General features: G+C 47.4%; 1 protein-coding gene across 2 annotated transcripts in view; it reads right to left on the reverse strand.

The window, feature by feature from the left end:
- CAPN5 (calpain 5) overlaps positions 1-20,883 on the reverse strand; it is a 181,068-nt gene that overhangs the window by 60,161 nt on the left and 100,024 nt on the right. The gene's annotated exons all lie outside the window — the stretch shown is intronic.

Here is a 20,883-nt window from a genome sequence, read left to right on the forward strand (position 1 = left end):
AAGCTCTGCATGGTTTGAGATTACCAGGTCCAGCAGAGAGTCATTCCTAGTCGGGCCTCTATGAACTGGACCATAAAAATTGTCTTGTAATAGGTTTATACATTTTTGCCCTTTAACTGTCCCAGCAGTGCCATTACTCCAGTAAATTTCCAGGTAGTTAAAATCTCCCATTATCACTGTCCCAGCCCTTTCCATCTGTGCAAGGAGCTGAGTCTCCACCTCCTCATTAACACTGGGATATCTATAATGAACTCCAATGATAACCTTTGTAGTACGCACAACCATGTACAGTTCCACCCATAATGCTTCAGACTCATCACACTCTCCAACTAGGTCCTCTTTCACACTCGCTTTGAGATCACTTCTCACAGAGACAGACACCACCCCTCCGTTTTACCCTGTCTTACCAAAAGAGAGCATAGCCAGGAATATCAATAGCCCAGTCATGAGAAGAATGAAGCCAAGATTCAGCAATACCAATTAGATCATAGTTCTCCTCATGCACCGATGCTTCCAACTCCCCTATTTTGCTTGGCAGACTTCTGGCATTGGTGAACACTAATTCATTGTCACATTTTACAAACTTATGTTGCATATTTTTTACCATTTCCAGTGGTTGATTTTAACATAGGAACCTTCATATCATCTGCCATAGAGGGCCCCCCCCCCCATAGGGGCTGACCCCTGTATAACCTGTCTGCCCCATTATAATCCAAATTTACCCTCCCTCCACAATTCTAGTTGAAATACTCCTCCAACCTTCCCATAAACCTCTCCTCCAGCACAGTAAAGCCCCTTCCATTTAGGGGGCAAACCATCTTTAGCATATAGGTTGTACCCCAATGAAACGTAAATCCAGTGCTCTAAATACCCAAATTGCTCCTCCTTACACCAGGTCTTTAGCCATGCATTAAGTTCTATAATCACCCCCTGCATTTCCTGTGTTGCCCATGTCACAGGCAATATTTCAGAGAATATCACCTTGGAGGTCCTTCCCTTCAACTTGTAGCCTAGTTCTGTAAATTGGTTAAGGAGCCTTCACCTTCCATATATTCTGTTATTGGTTCCAACGTGGACCAAGACAGCTGGGTCATCCCAGCCCCTCCCAGTAATTTATCAACACGGTCCACCACATGCCCAACCCTGGCACCAGGGAGACAGCAAACCATTAGGTTGAGGCGATCCTGGAGACAAATTATTCTATCAGTCCTTCTGATTATAGAATCCCCTATTACCACCAACTGTCTAGGCCTACCTGCACTCCCCTTATCACCCCTACTAGATGGGCTGCTCTCCCAGCTGTTAGGGGGAGCAGTCACATTTGGGACTTCTAACTGTATTGCAGATCAAAAGTTTGTTGAAATAGCCTGAAAATTGTAATGCATATGGTCAGCATAACTGCTTTAGAGGGTGGTATCAAACATTCAGAAACACTCAAAAGAGTTATTCAATTATTCAATTCAAGGCCTGTTAAAAGTAAACAGGCTACCACAAATTGAAAACACCATTTAATTAATTTAACTTAGTATGAACAACAGATCGCTCTGCTCACCCCTGACAGCATGGAGATCTGTCTGTATACATTGACAGATCTTTGCTCTGTCTCTCTGTGGAGCCATCGCGGGTGCCCGTCGGTCATCGGAGTCACTGTGCATCAGCTCCGGCGCGCACGCCCCCTAGTGGTCAAATGGCAAACTGACGTACAGTTATGTCAATTTGCCCAGGGGAGCCAACCTGCCACAGTACAACTGCCGCAGCTGGTCGGGAAGGGGTTAATGTAAGTATAAAATACCGTCCTATCTATTAATGCTAGCAGTTTTAGAAGTTTCCATGACTGACTGTATCCCCATCCTTCCATAGATTGCTACACAGTGGGGTCAATTTACTAAAGGCAAATAGATGGTGCACTTTGGAAGTGCAGTTGCTCCAGAGCTTAGTAAATAAGGGAAAGCTTCACTTTGCAGCGGCTACCCAATCACATGGAAAACAAAAAAGATACCAAATAGATATCAACAGGTTGGACTTTTAAGGCATGGAAGCAAATAGGAAAGTAGAAAAAAAATATTTATTTTATTGAAAAATACAATATCATAACAGTGTTCAAAACAATATAAAAATCATATGAAACGATATAATTTGTTGACTATATAACTACAGTTGAGCACATGCTTTTTAAATGTAACATACAATACAAAGTCTATGTATATATGCGTTGTTTGAATTTTAACTCTGATATATCTCATTTCAGAAAGTGAGATTTATTGTTGCTCTCTCTTGCTACATCTTTAAACCTTTTTCCGTGTCCTGAGGAAGCCTTTACGGCGAAACGCAAAGACGCGTCGCACAAGGGTTTAATGTACAAATTATATTTCATATGATTGTTATATGGTTTTGAACACTGTTATGATATTGTATTTTCCAATAAAATAAATATTTTTTTCTACTTTCCTATTTGCTTCCATGCCTTAAAAGTCCGACCTGTTGATATCTATTTGGTATCTTCTTTGTTTTCCCTTGATGTATTACGGATGTGGCATTGTGGGTGCTCCCTCCTTCCTATTTCTCATACCATAGCAAGTATAGGCGCACAATTCTGAAACGACACTGTAAATATCTTCCAATATATTGACTTATAAAATATAGAATAAAAAGTCTCTGATAATAAATCATTTAGTCCAATCGGAACTAAAATACAGAGGTATGCAGACAGGGCAGCTGTCAAATTAGGAATGAAACCATATTTCCAGAGAATATTTCCAGGCGTCTCTCTACTTGTTTAATTTTGCTATTTCTCATACCCAATCACATGCAAGGAAATTTAAAAAAAAAACGAAAACAGACGGCATTTTTGTTTGCCGTGATCAGCAGAACTTCCCCTCATTTACTAAGCTCTGGAGAAACTGCAATTTGTCTTTAGTAAATCAACCTCGTTGCATCATGTCCATGCTCGATATAGTGATACACTTCTCCCATTCCGGATATTATCTGCATATCAATTTTTTATTTTTATTTTTATTTTTCCCATGAAGAGGATTTCAAACAAACATTAGAACACTATCTGCAATGATATCTGGTGGCAAGAGGATCTTTTCTTGTTATTTATTCTTGCATGTTTCCCCAATTGAAAGACTCTACTCACTTCCTGTTTTAGTGAGCATACAGGAAGTAAAGGGTAATCTCCCGAAGAATATGAATAGTACTGTTCACAGGACTACAAAAAGTTCTTTCCAGTTTCAGCATAGGGCCAGGCTAGGGGAGAAGTAAACCTGCTCTCCTGTGATGTAGCATATGAATCTATCCCGGCATGAAATACACACTGTCAGCACTTTTCAAACGTTGTTGGGGAACTATTATAAAATCTGAATTAATGGCTACTTTACACGATTTCCATGCCCAATACCGGGAGATGTGGTGAGCTCTTGGCTCCTTTTCTATAGTACAGCACAATTCCACACAATACTAAGCTTGTAAAAGTATAATCGGATCACCTTTGACAAGCTGACATAGAGATGGAGGTGTCCCTTTTGTCGGGTCAGCCATCCTCCTAACCCTTTGTTTCCCTCTACTTTTCCCTCCTCTTCTCCATTCCATGTCTAAACCTATCTACCACCTCCTCCACATGCCTCCTCTTCCATATTCTTTCCGCTTTCTATCTAGTCCTGTTCTTTCCCACTGAACACCCATATCGAAACTTCTCAAGACATACGGAATTAACGAAAAAGGGTGACACTTAACCTGGGTGGGGGGCAGGGCCATCTTTAATATTGATTGGACCCCGGGCAAAAAAAATTTTGGGGGCCCCTTCCCATGGAATTTCACTCTCCACCTGCTCTGAGACATACAATAAATAGAAGCTGGACTTAAAATCAGTTTACTGTATCAGGTCAGGCAGCAATTGTGATTGGTTGCCAGAGGTTACAGCATATCATTACTGCTTACTGACTGGTTGCTAGAGGTTACAGCACACATTACGGCTCACTGATTAGTTGCTAGAGGTTACAGCAAATGATTTCTACTTGTTAATTAGTTGCTAGAGATTACTGTACAGTAATACTGCTCACTGATTGCTAGAGGTTACAGCACATCATCTCCTCACTGCAGGGGAGCATGAGATACATATGAATGCCATCTTTATTTACATATCAATGCAGATGGCCACAGCTATTTGCTTAGTAAGGCCGCTGCTATTTACATATGAATGCCAGTTATTTACATGTAAACACAGGGTCTGCAGGTGAGTCATCTGTACACAACAGGGCTAAAACTTCAAGGGACAAGGAAATTTAAACCAGGATAGTTGGCAAGTATGAGACAGCTGCTTTGGGCCCCACAACAATGACAGGGCCCAGGGCAGCTGCCCCTTTTGCCCTGCCTTAAAGACAGCCCTGGTGGGGGGAATTCTCCCCAAGCTTATTGTATACAATCTTGATTAAAGCTCTGTCTTGTTTGTAGGAATTATTTATCATTTTGTTTACTGTACTTTGTTTTACCAGGACCTACCTCTTTTCTGTATCTAAAATCTGAAATTAAAGACACAAGCCAGTCCTTCCCCGAAAAGGAGGCTTGAAATCAGAGCCTCCAGTGCCTGGAAATGACTTTACCCCTACCGGGATTAATGCCCGTGCATCATCTGGTCAAACAGGAACACAGACAGGCCAAAAACCCAAATGCAGCTCCCGAAAACCTCTGCCAAAAAAGTGCCCTACAATGCAGACTGTGCACGCACCAAGACACCCGGACTGGGAACCCATGCTACGCTGCCTGCGCTGGCCCTGCCAAAGGGCCACTTCCAAACATGGCCTTTGCCAGGCACAGAAGGAGAAAGGGAACCAATCTACCTCCTTCCCATATGGAGGAGTGATCTTGGAGTGCAATCTAGCATAGAACCCTACAAGCTGCTCTCAAGGGAGCCAGGTAGGTAATGGTGTTGGTGGAAGAAAAGTCTAGCCAGAGAACAGTATCCTCCTCTCACCCTGGTTCCAGGTGATTTATCTCCTCCGGCTGGAGGAAACACAATAAACTGACCAGTTTAGCAGGAGGACTTTTTAGGTACTTTTGCTGATGCGTTTTCTGTTCCTGTTGGAGGAGGTGCCTATATCTCATGAGCTGTTCTGGAAGATGATTTGGGGGGGGAATAAAAATAATTAAAAACTCTTCTGTAAAAAGAAAAAAATATATATATATATATTCTTTAGTAACAGCAGATGGTAAAGCTACTTCTGTAAAACTGACCAACATCGACTCCCCTCTCAGCATCAATGCTCCAATTCTAATGGACACCAGTGCGGGTGTCATGTCCCTCCAAGGCTTGGCCATTTACAAAATGCAGTCTACGCTGACATAATTTTAATGAATTTTGTGATTAACTGAACACTGGAAGGGACAAAGGCAGAGCTGGAGAAATGGTGTCAGTGGTGCGCTTAAAGTACACTGGAAACTGCACCATCCAAAGCAGTGGTAAACATATTGTAAGCCCTAGGGCTAGGCAAAAGAGTCAACAGCCATGAGCTGTGATATTCAAAGCAGCATTACCAGACAAGTCCCAGACCAATGGGTAGGGATGAGCCGAACACCCCCCTGTTCGGTTCGCACCAGAACCTGCGAACAGACCTAAACTTCGTGTGAACTTTAGAACCCTATTAAAGTCTATGGGACTCGAACGTTCACAATCTAAAGTGCTCATTTTAAAGGGTAATATGAAAGTTACTGTCCTAAAAAGTGTTTGGGGACCTGGGTCCTGCCCCAGGGGACATGGATCAATGCAAAAAAAAGTTTTCAAAAACGGCCGTTTTTTCAGGAGCAGTGATTTTAATAATGATTAAAGTGAAACAATAAAAGTGTAATATTCCTTTAAATTTCGTAGCTGGGGGGTATCTATAGTATGCCTGTGAAGGGGCGCATGTTTCCCGTGCTTAGAACTGTCGCTGCACAAAGTGTCATTTGTGCAGGAAAAAAAGTATTTTAAAATCACTTGCGGCTAAATTGTCGGGTCTCCGTAATACAGAGAACACTCAATGAGTGTTCTCTGTATTAGCCGACAATTCATTCATTCATTGATTAAAAAAAAAAAAAAAAAAAAAAAAGCGTGGGGGTTCCCCTAAATTCAATCAAAAGGCCCTTCAGGTCTGACATGGATATTAAGGGGAACCCCGTGTCAAATTAAAAAAAAAAAAAATTGACGTGGGGGTCCCCCCAAATATCCATACCAGACCCTTCAGGTCTGATATGGATATTAAGGGGAACCCCGCATCAAATTTTTAAAAAAAATTGACGTGGGGGTCCCCCTAAATATCCATACCAGACCCTTTATCCGAGCACGCAACCTGGCAGGCCGCAGGAAAAGAGGGGGGGACGAGAGAGCGGCCCCCCCTCCCTCCTGAACCGTACCAGGCCACATACCCTCAACATTGGGAGGATGCTTTGGGGGTCTGTGACCCCTCAAAGCACCTTGTCCCCATGTTGATAAGGACAAGGGCCTCATCCTCACAACCCTGGCCGTTGGTTGTGACCCCCAGATCCCAGCCCCCCCCCTGTTTGAAATGGTAAGGGGGTACAAAAGTACCCCTACCATTTCACAAAGAAAGTGTCAAAATGGTTAAATAAGACAAACACACTTTTGAAAAATTCCTTTATTAAAAATAAAAAAAATAAAAAAAAAATTCCAGCGGTGCTAATCCACTCTTGCTATCCAGCGACGGATCTCCGGGGTCCAGCGATGGATGATCATATCCAGCGACGGGGGATCTCTCAGTCCAGCGCTGTCCATACCTCCTTCTTCTGTCTCCACTGCGGAGACACTGCAGAGAGCCGAGCGCTGACATTTCTTATATTGGGAGGGCGGGGCCACCCGTCACCTGACCCCGCCCCTCTGACGCAGGAGAGGGAAGCCAGGGGTTCCCCAGTGACGTGTGGGTGACCCCGCCCCCTCTGATGTAACGCAGGTTTCCGTTACATCAGAGGGGGCGGGGTCACCCACACATCACTGGGGAACCCCTGGCTTCCCTCTCCTGCCTCAGAGGGGCGGGGTCAGGTGACGGGTGGCCCCGCCCTCCCAATATAAGAAATGTCAGCGCTCGGCTCTCTGCAGTGTCTCCGCAGTGGAGACAGAAGAAGGAGGTATGGACAGCGCTGGACTGAGAGATCCCCCGTCGCTGGATATGATCATCCATCGCTGGACCCCGGAGACCCGTCGCTGGATAGCAAGAGTGGATTAGCACCGCTGGAATTTATTTTTTATTTTTTTTTTAATAAAGGAATTTTTCAAAAGTGTGTTTGTCTTATTTAACCATTTTGACACTTTCTTTGTGAAATGGTAGGGGTACTTTTGTACCCCCTTACCATTTCAAACAGGGGGGGGGCCGGGATCTGGGGGTCCCCTTGTTAAAGGGGGCTTCCAGATTCTGATAAGCCCCCCGCCCGCAGACCCTCACAACCAACGGCCAGGGTTGTGAGGATGAGGCCCTTGTCCTTATCAACATGGGGACAAGGTGCTTTGAGGGGTCACAGACCCCCAAAGCATCCTCCCAATGTTGAGGGTATGTGGCCTGGTACGGTTCAGGAGGGAGGGGGGGCCGCTCTCTCGCCCCCCCCCCTCTTTTCCTGCGGCCTGCCAGGTTGCGTGCTCGGATAAAGGGTCTGGTATGGATATTTAGGGGGGACCCCCACGTCAATTTTTTTTTAAATTTGATGCGGGGTTCCCCTTAATATCCATATCAGACCTGAAGGGTCTGGTATGGATATTTGGGGGGACCCCCACGTCAATTTTTTTTTTAAATTTGACACGGGGTTCCCCTTAATATCCATGTCAGACCTGAAGGGCCTTTTGATTGAATTTAGGGGAACCCCCACGCTTTTTTTTTTTTTTTTTTTTTTTAATCAATGAATGAATGAATTGTCGGCTAATACAGAGAACACTCATTGAGTGTTCTCTGTATTACGGAGACCCGACAATTTAGCCGCAAGTGATTTTAAAAGACTTTTTTTCCTGCACAAATGACACTTTGTGCAGCGACAGTTCTAAGCACCAGAAACATGCGCCCCTTCACAGGCATACTATAGATACCCCCCAGCTACGAAATTTAAAGGAATATTACACTTTTATTGTTTCACTTTAATCATTATTAAAATCACTGCTCCTGAAAAAACGGCCGTTTTTAAAACTTGAAGGTGCAATTTAACCTTTACACCCGGTGCCCAAGAACCTTGTCCCAGTACTTTTAGGCCCTCGAATGCTATGGAAATGATGGCTTTAAGCCTGGACATGCTACTGTGTGGCAGCACAGGCGAAGAGGTCTCTTTAAATACATTGCGAGTTAGGAGATCCTTTGTGCCTCTGAAGCTCATTAGATGGTACAGAGGAATACCCTTAGCTGACCATGGAATGACTCAGCTACAGGAGAGAATAATATAGTGTGACATTAATCTAATTTCTTGAGGTCACATTACTGCTTTTATAAGAACAGATCTTAAACTTCCACTTCAATCTTATTAAAAAAAGGAATTAAGATTTGGCAACAGTGATCATTTACTTCTGAAGGCGAATATCGATGGTACAATCCATTCAAAAGTAATATTTTGCAATTGGGTTGATAACCGGCAGTTTGGCTCAACCATCAGCTGCTTATATTTCTGAGACCCAAATAGATCGACAATCCAAAATGTCTCCAAACTATTTCCCAATCCCCCCTCACCAATGTAACAATATAGCAAACCAGGTCTCACTCAACCAGATATTTTCTTCACAGCATAAAAACGTAGAGGGTAATGCCTTTGAATCGTGCAGGGGTGGGGGTCAGCGCCGTTTTTAAGGCAGGGCAAAAGTGACAGCTGCCCTGGGCCCTGTCATTGTTGTGGGGCCCAAAGTAGCTGCCTCATACTTGCCAACTATCCTCATCCCTTGAGGTTTTAGTCCTGTGTCCCAATATCTCAGTGTGTGAAGTGCTGCTACAAATGCGGCCCAGCTTTGCCCTATTGTTGTGTACAGATTACTCACCTGCAGACCAAGTGCTTACATGTAAATTACCGGCATTCATATGTAAATAGCGGCGGCATTCATATGTAACTAGCGGAGGCCAGCAGCATTGATATGTATATCATGCCCCCTGAGGTCATATTCACAGTAATCTCTAACAACCAATCAACAAGCAGAAATCATGTGCTGTAACCTCTAGCAACAAATCAGTGAGCTGTAACCTCTAGCAACCAGTCAGTGAGCGGTAATGATACACTGTAACCTCTGGCAACCAATTGCAATAGCTGCCTGATCTGATTCAGTAAACTGATTTTGAGTCTAGATGCTAATTATTGTATGTCTCAGAGCAGGTGCAGAGCAAATTGGGGGGGGGGGGGCCAAGAAAAGTTTTGCCCAGCGTCCAATCCATATTAAAGATGGCCCTGGTGGGGGTGCCGAGCCAGAAACCTCAGAAAGTTCTAAAATAGACACGTAATGCCTGAAAGTCTCACCCACTACTGAAAGCAATTTTGGGTGGTCTTAGCCTGCAAATGGCAATTTTGCCCAAATAAATTTACTAAGGAAGTGAAAGGGAATTGTATAAAAAGGACAACCACGTGTTAAGCAACAAAAACTTAACTGAGAACCCCACTGCACCACACACATCTAGATGTTTACTTGCCTACTAATGATAGCAGCTGCCGGGTGTTTAGATGTTTTAGCCCAAAATTATCTCCAATGCTGGCTGTGGAGTAACTCCCCATTGACATAAATGGGGTTGAACCCCTAATGTTTCTAGGGTAGGTGTAAGGCTCTATCCAAGATTATGGGGATTTGTTCTGCAAATTTCTGTCAATAAACCCGTTAAAAAAAAAAAGAAAAAAGTTGCTCCCCATTGTCCTGCCTCCTCATTTCCCATGGTCAACCATAACATGAAAGCTTGGGTTGCCCAAGAGTGCATTTATTTCTAGGCAATCATTGTGCATGTGCAGCAATCACCTGAGAACATTTCTGTCAATACGTCTGTTAAAAAAGTTGCTCCTCATTGCCCTGCCTCCTGATTTCTCCCGGATCAACCAAAAAATAAAAAAATCATCAACCATAACATGAAAGCCTGGGTTGCCCAAGAGTGCATTTATTTCCATGCAATGAGGAAGAGGGACAGGTAGCCAAGTGACACAAATGGGACTTATCTTGGGGAGGAAAGAGGGCAACAGTGATTAGAGCAGTTCATATTGGACTCCATCACCCAATCAGCCTTTGCTTAAAGTGCAGTTCTCACTGATACTTTTTTTTTTATTAATTTTTTTTAGTAACCATATCTTTTGTTAAGGAGGCCAATTTAAAGAACTCACTTTTTTGTTTTGTTTTTTTTATGCAGAATCGGCCCTGGATTGAAGATTCTGTAGAGGAAATATTTTATAATATTCTTTCCAGGCAGTTTCCATAGTGCTTGTGGGCAGGTGAAGCCCACAAGCACTATCTTCCAGGCTCTGGTGCAGCTGAGCTTCCAGCATGCACCGCCCGTTCTCGCGCATGCGCCGTATGTACAGCGCAGCGCCATACACTTAAGAGATGTTGCCATCACAACGGGCATAATCGTCGGAAAAGGCCCCCCCCCCCCGTTCTGATGGCAACAAAGCTCTCGACGCTGCCCAGTAACTCCTGGGAAGTAATGACAAACATCTCCCAGGAGTACTACCGAGCACGGGGCACCAAGGAAAGCGACGTCAGGCGCCTTGGAGAGGAAAAGGCAGATTACGAGGGACCCCCTAGCAACAGACCTGAAAAGGGGAGTAAAAAAAAATTTTTTTTTCCATAGGTTGTTCCTTGTATTTAAAATGGAAGTAAACCCTTCCAAACAACTTTGACCTACAGGTAAGCCTAGATTAAGGCTTACCTGTAGGTCCAAGTAATATCTCCTAAACCTATATGGTTTAGGAGATATTTGCCCGAAAATGGGCACCGCTGTCTACGGCGCATGCGCCGTAGACAGCGGCGCGCAGGCGCACTAAATGCGGCAAGTCCAAGAATGGATTTGCCAAATTTGTCTACTCCCGTGCGCATGCGCGGGAGTGACGTCATCGCGGCTCCGGCGAATGGCAGCGTCGGAGCTCCGAGACGCGACTCCCGTGCGCATGCGCGGGAGTGACGTCATCGCGGCTTCTCCGCTGTCATTCGTCGGAGCTGCGAGAGACGCCACAACCAAGATGGATGCGGCGGACTACAGGTGACAGCGGCGACTTCGCTGGCTCCTGTGTCAGGTAAGTGACACATAATGAGCTACTATGCGATGCATAGTAGTCCATTATGCTTTACCTTTGCAGGGAAAAAAAGAGGAAGTAAACCCATCAGGGTTTACTTCCTCTTTAATACTGATGAATACTGTAAAAATAAATAAAAAATCTATGACTAGAACTCGGCTTTAAAACTAAGTACCACCCCTTAAGCCGCGTACACACGGGCGGACTGTCTGGCCAACTTAGTCCGTCGAAACACATTTCAGCGGACAGTCTGCTCGTGTGTGGGCTTCAGCGGACTTTTTCAGCGTGCAGTCCGGCGTACTAAATATTTCGGAATTTCCGTAATATTGTCCGTCATACTTTGGTTTCAGCGGACAATCCGCTCGTGAGTAGGCTAGTTCGACGGACTAATTATGGCGCATTGTCAGGCTGGCACTTACCGAACCGATGAGTCCGCTTGGGCAGAGGGTGGTCTCCCGTACGTGTCCGACTTACAACCCCTGATAGAGCAGACAGGTGGCTGAGAGTGCGGAGTGGTAAGAGAGCCTGTGATATGGCTCCAGGAGCAGGAACTTGCAGGAAGCTTCTGGCAGCAGGTGTGTAGATAGGACACAGGCAACTGGGTACAGAACAGGAGCAGAGCAGGCAAGTCCGGGTGCAGGCAGGGTACGGCAACAGGCGGGCAGCAGAGGCACAGAAGGAGCAGGCAAAAGAGAGGTCAAACAGGCGGAGGTCAGATGCAGGCAGAGGTCAGCGGTGTCAAGGGAAAGCCGGGTCGTCAGGAGGTAAGCAAACAGGAACACAGGATACGAACAACGGGACAGGAACCGAGAAGCTGTTGATCAGGCAGCACCTGGGAGATGTCAGTGGCAGACCTAAATAGGCCGTTTGGCGCCAAGCACCGAACGCCGGCAGACACACCAGCGGTACCCGAAGTGCCCACCACAGCGCGCTGACGCGCACCAGCGCCAGCAGGGGCACGCGAGGGCACACACTGACGCGCACCAGCGCCCACAGGAGCGCGCAACACCGCACGCACAGGAACACGCACCCCAGCACGCACCGCAGGACATCGGCACGCACCAACACGGGCAGCACCGCGACCATCCAGGTAACGACCCTGACAGTGCCCCCTCCCTAAGGGCAGACTCCGGCTGCCCAGGTGAGCCGATCTGGAAACCTGACGGTTCTTGAAGGCCCGCAAAAGTTCCTGAGCATGTAGATTGTCCTCGGGTTCCCAGGAGTTGTCCTCAGGTCCATAACCCTTCCACTTGATGAGGTACTGGGTTACATTACCCCTCTTCCTGCAATCAAGGATTGCTTCAACCTCAAACTCCTCTTCATTGTTCACTATAACAGGTTCGGGTGGGTCGGTGGTGTGGTCAGCAAAGGGATTTGGGGTAACGGGCTTCAGTAGGGACACGTGAAAGACCGGGTGCACTCTAAAAGAGTCAGGCAGGTTAAGTTCATATGCCACTTCGTTTATCTTCCTTTTTACAGAAAAGGGGCCCATGAATTTAGGGCCTAACTTCCTGGAAGGACAGGCCATCTTAAGGTTGACTGTAGATAACCATACTTGGCTGCCGGGAGCCAGAACGAGTTCTCCCCGTCTCCTTTTGTCAAACGCCCGTTTGTAGCATTCCTGGGACCGGGCCATGGTTTCCTTTAGGAGTTGGTTGTTTTAAGAAAAGAAGTCCAATGTCTCGGAAACTGCTGGAACAAGGCATTCTGGGACTGAGCTGGGCAAGAAGGCTGGGTGGAAGCCGTAATTGGCAAAGAATGGTGTCTGGTTGATGGCGGAGTGCAAGGAGTTGTTATAAGCAAACTCCGCCATGGGTAGTAGCGAGACCCAGTCATCCTGCGAGAAGGAAGAAAAACAGCGGATGTACTGCTCCAGGGACTGATTGGTTCTCTCCGTTTGTCCGTTTGTCTGGGGGTGATAAGCGGAGGAAAAGGCCAGTTCAATTTCAAGAGACCCGCAGAGCGCTTTCCAAAACCTCGAGGTGAATTGGGCGCCTCGGTCAGAAACAATACTTGCCGGGATCCCATGCAGCCTTACAACTTCTTTGACAAAGATCTTGGCCGTCTCCATAGCCGAGGGAGTGCCCCTCATCGGGAGGAAGTGGGCCATCTTGGACAGCCTATCTACGACAACAAAGATAGTAGAGAACCCCTCGGAAAGGGGGAGTTCCACGATAAAGTCCATCGAAATCATTTTCCACGGTCTCTCAGGGACAGGTAAAGGTTTCAGTAGGCCCCAAGCCCGCGTCCGGCTGTTTTTATTTCGGGAGCAAGTGCTGCACGAGTCCACATAGTCCTTGCAGTCCTTAAGAAGTTGAGGCCACCAAAAGGTGCGCTGAATCAGTTCGGCGGTCTTCCGGGTACCAAAGTGTCCGGCCATCTTATGATCGTGGCAGAGTTCCAACACGTTTAACTTCAAGGCTTCAGGGACTACAATCTTGCCTTTATGCCAGAACAACCCCTCACTACAGCTGACCTCGGGGCTCGGGGGCATTCCAACAGAAGCCTGTCTGATCCGGGAGATAAGGTCCCCTTGGAGGAGCAAGAAGTTCCCAGAAGGGAGAATAGTATCAGGAGGCAGAGTCTCTTCAGGGATAGAAAACATACGTGACAGGGCGTCCGGCTTGACATTCTTAGAACCAGGTCTATAGGTGATATGAAATTGAAACCGGGAAAAAAAAAGAGCCCATCTGGCTTGCCGTGGTCTAAGTCTTTTGGCAGTTCTCAAATATTCCAGGTTTTTGTGGTCGGTGTAAACCAGGATGGGATGTGCAGCACCTTCCAATAGGTAACGCCACTCCTCCAGAGCCGCCTTAATGGCCAGAAGTTCTCGGTCCCCAACATCATAGTTCCTTTCGGATGATGACAGTTTGTGAGAAAAGAACGCCACCGGGAAAAGAAGGGCCTTGGCACCCTGCCGTTGAGATAACACCGCCCCCACAGCGATTTCCGAAGCATCCACTTCAAGAACGAAGGGTAAGGCTGGGTCCGGATGTTTTAGAATAGATGCAGAGGTGAACAGCATCTTAAGTTTTTCGAAGGCCAGCTGTGCCTCAGGGGTCCAAGAGAATCGGGTACCCTGCCTGGTCAGTTCGGTGATGGGAGCAATAATCGCAGAGAAGCCCCTGATAAATTTCCGGTAAAAGTTGGGAAAACCGACAAAACGTTGTACGCCCTTCCTGTCCACAGGTGCAGGCCAGTCCAGGATGGCAGATACTTTTTGGGGGTCCATCTTGATGCCCTCCACAGATATAACCAGGCCCAGGAATTGGATGGACTGGCGTTCAAACTCGCATTTTTCGAGTTTCGCGTAGAGCCCGTGTACCCTGAGACGAGCTAGCACACTACGGACATGTCTACGATGGTCTTCCAAGGATGAGGAAAAGATTAGGATATCGTCCAGGTATGCAATTACGTATAGGTCCAGGTAGTCGCGGAAGATATCGTTGACAAAATGTTGAAAGGTTGCGGGTGCATTACACAGCCCGAAGGGCATGACAAGGTACTCGTAGTGCCCAAAACGAGTACGAAACGCTGTCTTCCACTCGTCTCCCTCTCGGATACGGATTAAATTGTAAGCTCCGCGAAGATCCAATTTCGAAAAGATGACTGCAGACCCCAGCCTCTGGAACAACTCGGGTACTAGGGGTAAAGGGTAACGATTTTTGACAGTTATCTTATTCAATTCCCGATAGTCAATGCAGGGACGTAAGGAATGGTCCTTTTTTTCCGACGAAAAAAATGCCAGCACCGGCAGGGGAAGTAGAAGGACGGATAAACCCTTTCTTTAGGTTTTCGTCAATATACTCCTTCAGCGTGCCTAACTCCTGTTCCGTTAATGGAAAAATTCTCCCAAAGGGGACTTCGGTACCTGGTAACAGTTCAATAGGGCAGTCATAAGGCCTGTGGGGGGGAAGAATATCTGCGCCTTTCTTGCTGAAAACATCCACAAAGTCCTTGTAGGGTTCCGGAACGGTCTGAAGCAATTTTGGATCGACATCCAAACAGAGAAGTGAAGAGGAGTTGCATGTCGGTCGGGCCAAGCAGTGTTGTTGACAGTAATCGGAGAGAAACTTGATTTCTCCTGTGGCCCAGTTAATGCTTGGATTGTGGGCCTGCAACCAGGGTATCCCCAGGATAATTGGAAACAAGGGGGAGGAGATGGCATCCAGACGCAGGTGCTCCTGGTGACAGGTGCCCATAGTAGCCAGCAGAGGAACAGTCTCTTGAGTGACAGGACCGGAACTAAGGGCGGAGCCATCGGCTAGATGTACAGCAAGCCCCTGGGCCTTGGGTATGAGCGAGATGTGATGGTTGGCAGCGAAAGTCAGATCGATAAAGCAGCTGCATGCTCCGGAGTCAATGATGGCTGACACTGGAAAACTCCCTCCTGGAAGCTGCAAAGTGAGGAGAAGGGCAAGGTGAGAACTGGGTTTTCGTAGAACAGAGGCACACGTGAAGGAAGAGGAAACACACTTACGTGTCTTGTTGGGGCAAGCCCTGACATAGTGCCCAGGTTCACCACAGTAGAGACATAAGTTAAGGGTACGTCTGCGCTGCTTTTCTTCAGGGGTCAACGAGGGCCGGAGTAACCCGAGCTGCATTGGTTCCGGAGCTTCCTGAGCGGGGGCAGAAGAGGTAGAAGAGAACTGACCAGCAGAACTGGGAACCTTGGGGAGCACCCAGGTGGGACGGAAGTGGCTGGAGGACCTCTCCGACCGGCGTTCCCTTAACCGGCGGTCAATCTGAATGGAGAGGTTGACTAACTCGTCCAGGGTTTGTGGTATTCCTACCCGTGCCAACTCATCCTTAAGGGGGTCAGAAAGTCCCATCCGGAATTGGTGACGCAAGGCGGCGTCATTCCAATCCGTGTCGGAGCTCCAACGGCGAAACTCCACTGCATAGTCCTCGGCCGCTCTGCGACCTTGTTGGAGAGAGTGTAGTGCGGCTTCTGCAGTCGCAGTCAACTGAGGGTCCTCATAGAGCTGAGACATGGCCAAGAAGAAGTTGTCAAGGCTATCCAGGGTTCCAGATTTCTGCTCCAATAAACGATGGGCCCAGGTTTGAGGCTCGCCGGACAACAGGGATATCACAAAGCCCACCTTGGTTGCCTCTAGAGAGAATGTCCGGGGCTGCAGTGCGAAGTACAATTCGCAGGAGTTGCGAAACGCACGATACTTGGTGCGATCGCCAGAAAACCTCTTGGGTGTAGGTACCCTTGGCTCTGGAGGAAGCATCACTACGGAGGGTGCAGATGAAAGACCGGTGGGGGAGGTTCCTTGAGGGTTAGATGAGGAGGACAAGGCTTGGACTTGCTCCTCCAACCTTGAGTAGCCATCCTGGAGACTCTTCACGGCTTGGGTCAGACCGGCCAAATGTCTGCATAACTCATCCATAGGGGAGGCCCCCTGCCCGGACTCAGTCATGGCTGCCTGATACTGTCAGGCTGGCACTTACCGAACCGATGAGTCCGCTTGGGCAGAGGGTGGTCTCCCGTACGTGTCCGACTTACAACCCCTGATAGAGCAGACAGGTGGCTGAGAGTGCGGAGTGGTAAGAGAGCCTGTGATATGGCTCCAGGAGCAGGAACTTGCAGGAAGCTTCTGGCAGCAGGTGTGTAGATAGGACACAGGCAACTGGGTACAGAACAGGAGCAGAGCAGGCAAGTCCGGGTGCAGGCAGGGTACGGCAACAGGCGGGCAGCAGAGGCACAGAAGGAGCAGGCAAAAGAGAGGTCAAACAGGCGGAGGTCAGATGCAGGCAGAGGTCAGCGGTGTCAAGGGAAAGCCGGGTCGTCAGGAGGTAAGCAAACAGGAACACAGGATACGAACAACGGGACAGGAACCGAGAAGCTGTTGATCAGGCAGCACCTGGGAGATGTCAGTGGCAGACCTAAATAGGCCGTTTGGCGCCAAGCACCGCGCGCGGGCGCGCGCATAGGCGCGCGCGCGCCCCCGAACGCCGGCAGACACACCAGCGGTACCCGAAGTGCCCACCACAGCGCGCTGACGCGCACCAGCGCCAGCAGGGGCACGCGAGGGCACACACTGACGCGCACCAGCGCCCACAGGAGCGCGCAACACCGCACGCACAGGAACACGCACCCCAGCACGCACCGCAGGACATCGGCGCGCACCAACACGGGCAGCACCGCGACCATCCAGGTAACGACCCTGACACGCATGCTCAGAAAGGATTTACACTGCGAAAGGTTGCATTGCTGTGTATTCGACGTCCTATTTCTAGTCCCGTCGTACGTGCTGTACACGTCATCGCGCAAGCTTTCGACGGACTGTTTGTGCATCCGTGTGTGGTCAAGTCCGTTCATTCGAAAGTAGGACGGACTGTCCGTCGGATTGTATGACGGACTAAGTTGGCCATACAGTCCGCCCGTGTGTACGCGGCTTTAGCTTTCAGAGCACGTACTCCCATTGTAAGCCTCATCTCAGCTTTCAGCTGGCATGTAGCAAATCTATATAAAGCATGCATCTCATATAAATACACTAGCTGAGTGATTGGTATATTATTTTCAGAGTTGTGGTACATATTTACACTTTATAGTGCCCCTGATGGAATTAAACCTCCCTCCATGTAGTTTATGAAATCAAAGAAAAGTTTGAGTAAATATTACGCTATGTTTGCCATACGAATCACACACACTGAAATAAACAGTGAATTCTGCTCTCCGGGGAGTCAGGGGGCACCACAACGCCTCTAGGCAACTGCACAAGGAAACCAAATCTAATGAGTCCTCTATGGACTCATCTGACCTATGTGTGTGATCCCATGGGGGGAGAATAACACAGCAACAGCGGAAAAGAAGATATCTGAGCCAGTCCCATACTCCATCTATAGCTGGGTGTGCAAAAGTGTACAGTAACAATATGTGCGGAAAAAGCTCATTAAAATATACATGTTGACAGACATTTAAATACACAGTTGCAATACAAATCTGTAAAAAATATAAAAAACAGACAAAAAACAAAACAAAAATTAAAACAATAAAAAACAAAAATAAAAAACAAAAATGAAAAACAAAAACACACACACCAAAAAAAATAAATAAAACCCAACACACAATAATCTTGTACTATACGCTATACATAGTCCTGACTCCTGACCATTTATTTTTGTTCCAGTACAATCACAGTAACATCTTGCACAAGGCTGTGATTAGATATTAGATAGTATACAAACCAATGGCAACTACCCCAACCTATAACTGGCCTTTTCGGCAAGGTGCACATGGAAGGGCAACGCATTTCAAAAAACAAAACCAAAATGCCCAGCCAGCCTGCAACAAACCAAACTTCCCCGGTCTAACAGTTTGCATTAAAAACAAAGGGTTTCGTTTGCACACATTTGCAAATACATGCGTAAGCTGCAGCGGCCACATCATAGCACCCCAGTTTACTGCAGTACTAACTCTATAATTTGAGAGTCTCCAAAGTTGTCGCCTCCCCTCTCTGTCTCTTTTGCCAAGTTAATGTATATGTGAAAGAGAAGGTGTGCCAAAACACATAAGTGTTCAAGTATGCTCTTTAATAATCCACAAATGGCAAACAGCAGAGCTTCCCCCCCCCTCAGAGAATAGGTGCAGGAACTCCACCCCCCCCTAATCTCTGCCCCCTACCCACCTCTGAGCACTGTCTCTTGGCTCTACCCCCTACCCATCATCACCCCTTTTAGAGAATACAGAAACCAAGCATCACTTTGTGCTACTAAGTAATTTATATGGAATATGACAGACCTTCACCCCAGCAGGGGTAGACCACCCAGCAACATTAGACCCCCACCAACAATAGATTCCCTACACAACAGACTTGCCCCCCAGCAACAATGGACCTGCCCCCGCCGAAAAAAATACCACCCCAGCAACGACAGACCCCCACCAGCTAGCAACAGTAGACCCACACACACAAAAATGCATCCCCACCAGTGACCATAGATCCCTCAGCAGCCAACATCAATAGACTGTCTAGCACACGCCGGCACCCCTTGACATAAAATACATTCAGTGCTGGAGGTGCCAGAACTGCGTTCCCGCTGAAAAAAAAAAAAAGAAAAAGTATAATCACAATAGGCGATCTCATGAAACGTGTTGGTTTCTTGTGATCATACTTTATCACTTGTGAATCATTAAAATAGATACTTTGACTCAGTGGCGGCCCGTCCATATGGCTGACCCCCAATTTACATGCAGGGCGCAGGATGCATGAATTTCAATTATTTTTTTTTGTTTAAGAAGCACATGATGAGAGCCTAAGGCTCTAATTGGCTTCAAAGAAGGGTGGGCTTTGGGCGCAGAGCACAGCGCCCCGAGCCCACCCACTTGTCAATAGTGAACATTCGCTATGGTCTTCCCGATTCTTCTCTCGACCAATCAGGAAGTGGGTCGTGAGAGTCGCGCCCCCCCCCCCCCAATTGGCCAAGAGGAGACGTATTCCTATTGGCTGCTTAGGAGGAGGGAGGAGATGCACGGCGGAAGCCACCATGATGCTGAGGAGAAGATGCAGGGAAAGGCGCCACCTGCAGGAAGCGCTGCCTGCGACCTAGATGGGTTAAGTGCGGGGCGGGTGACCGGGCGGCTGTGGGTGCAAAAATATACCACCAGCCGCCACTGTTTGGACTCGTATTGTGTCTTTGGAATTGCTTCTAACTTGAATATTCATCAACTAACTTAAGCTTAGTATGCGCCTTAACTAGGAAGCCCCTTGCTTTTGGAGAGATGCTGATCCAAGACCTCTTTAGGTACAAAGAAAAAAGAAAAGAAACTTGGGTACAGTGCCACACACCTACCCTCAGTTGGATTTATTTTTCCACGTGGTCAACCCAAAAGCGGTCTTTTTCCTTCACCTTCTGTCTTCCAACTCTCTCTAGCCCTGTCTTTCTTCCAAAGTGAATGCCCACCTACCCTATCCCCCAAAGGTGTCAATTTTCCCCCCGCCCCTCCCTCTGTCTCTTTTGCCAAAATGTCAGACACCCTTTGCCCATCTTGTGGTTGTCCTCCCCATCACAGTTTTCTTTCCCAGAGTTGTAAGCCCCCATCACTCTTGTCTATTCCCAAGATGTCCGGGGCACACAAGGCACACTATGTGCCCATGTCTATGTCTCACCCGTACAAACAATTTGGGGCTGATATCTCATCACCTCACAAGTGTATATAAAGGAACGACACACTGGAAAATTTTGCACAATGAAAAAATCCTTAAGGTGTCCACGTATTTTTAATCACACATTGATTCTTACGCAACATTTTTTATTAAACCCTTCCCAATTATTTTGGCACATAGCTTTTCGCAATCTGCACTCCCTCCTGTTCAGGTTTCCCTTAAGCCGCGTACACACGGGCGGACTGTCTGGCCAACTAAGTCCGTCAGACAATCCGACGGACAGTCCGTCCTACTTTCGAATGAACGGACTTGACCACACATGATGAACAGACAGTCCGTTGAAAGCTTGCGCGATGACGTGTACAGCACGTACGACGGGACTAGAAATACGACGTCCAATACACTGCAATGCAACCTTCGGCCGTGTAAATCCTTTCTGAGCATGCGCCATACTTAGTCCGTCCAACTTGCCTACTCACGAGCGGACTGTCCGCTGAAACCAAAGTTGGACGGACAATATTACGGAAATTCCGAAAGACTTAGTCGGCCAGACTGT

This window comes from Lithobates pipiens, unplaced genomic scaffold (assembly GCF_037356315.1).
Source record: "Lithobates pipiens isolate NorthernLeopardFrog02 unplaced genomic scaffold, aLitPip1_a1.2 Scaffold_23, whole genome shotgun sequence".
Lineage (NCBI taxonomy): Eukaryota > Metazoa > Chordata > Amphibia > Anura > Ranidae > Lithobates > Lithobates pipiens.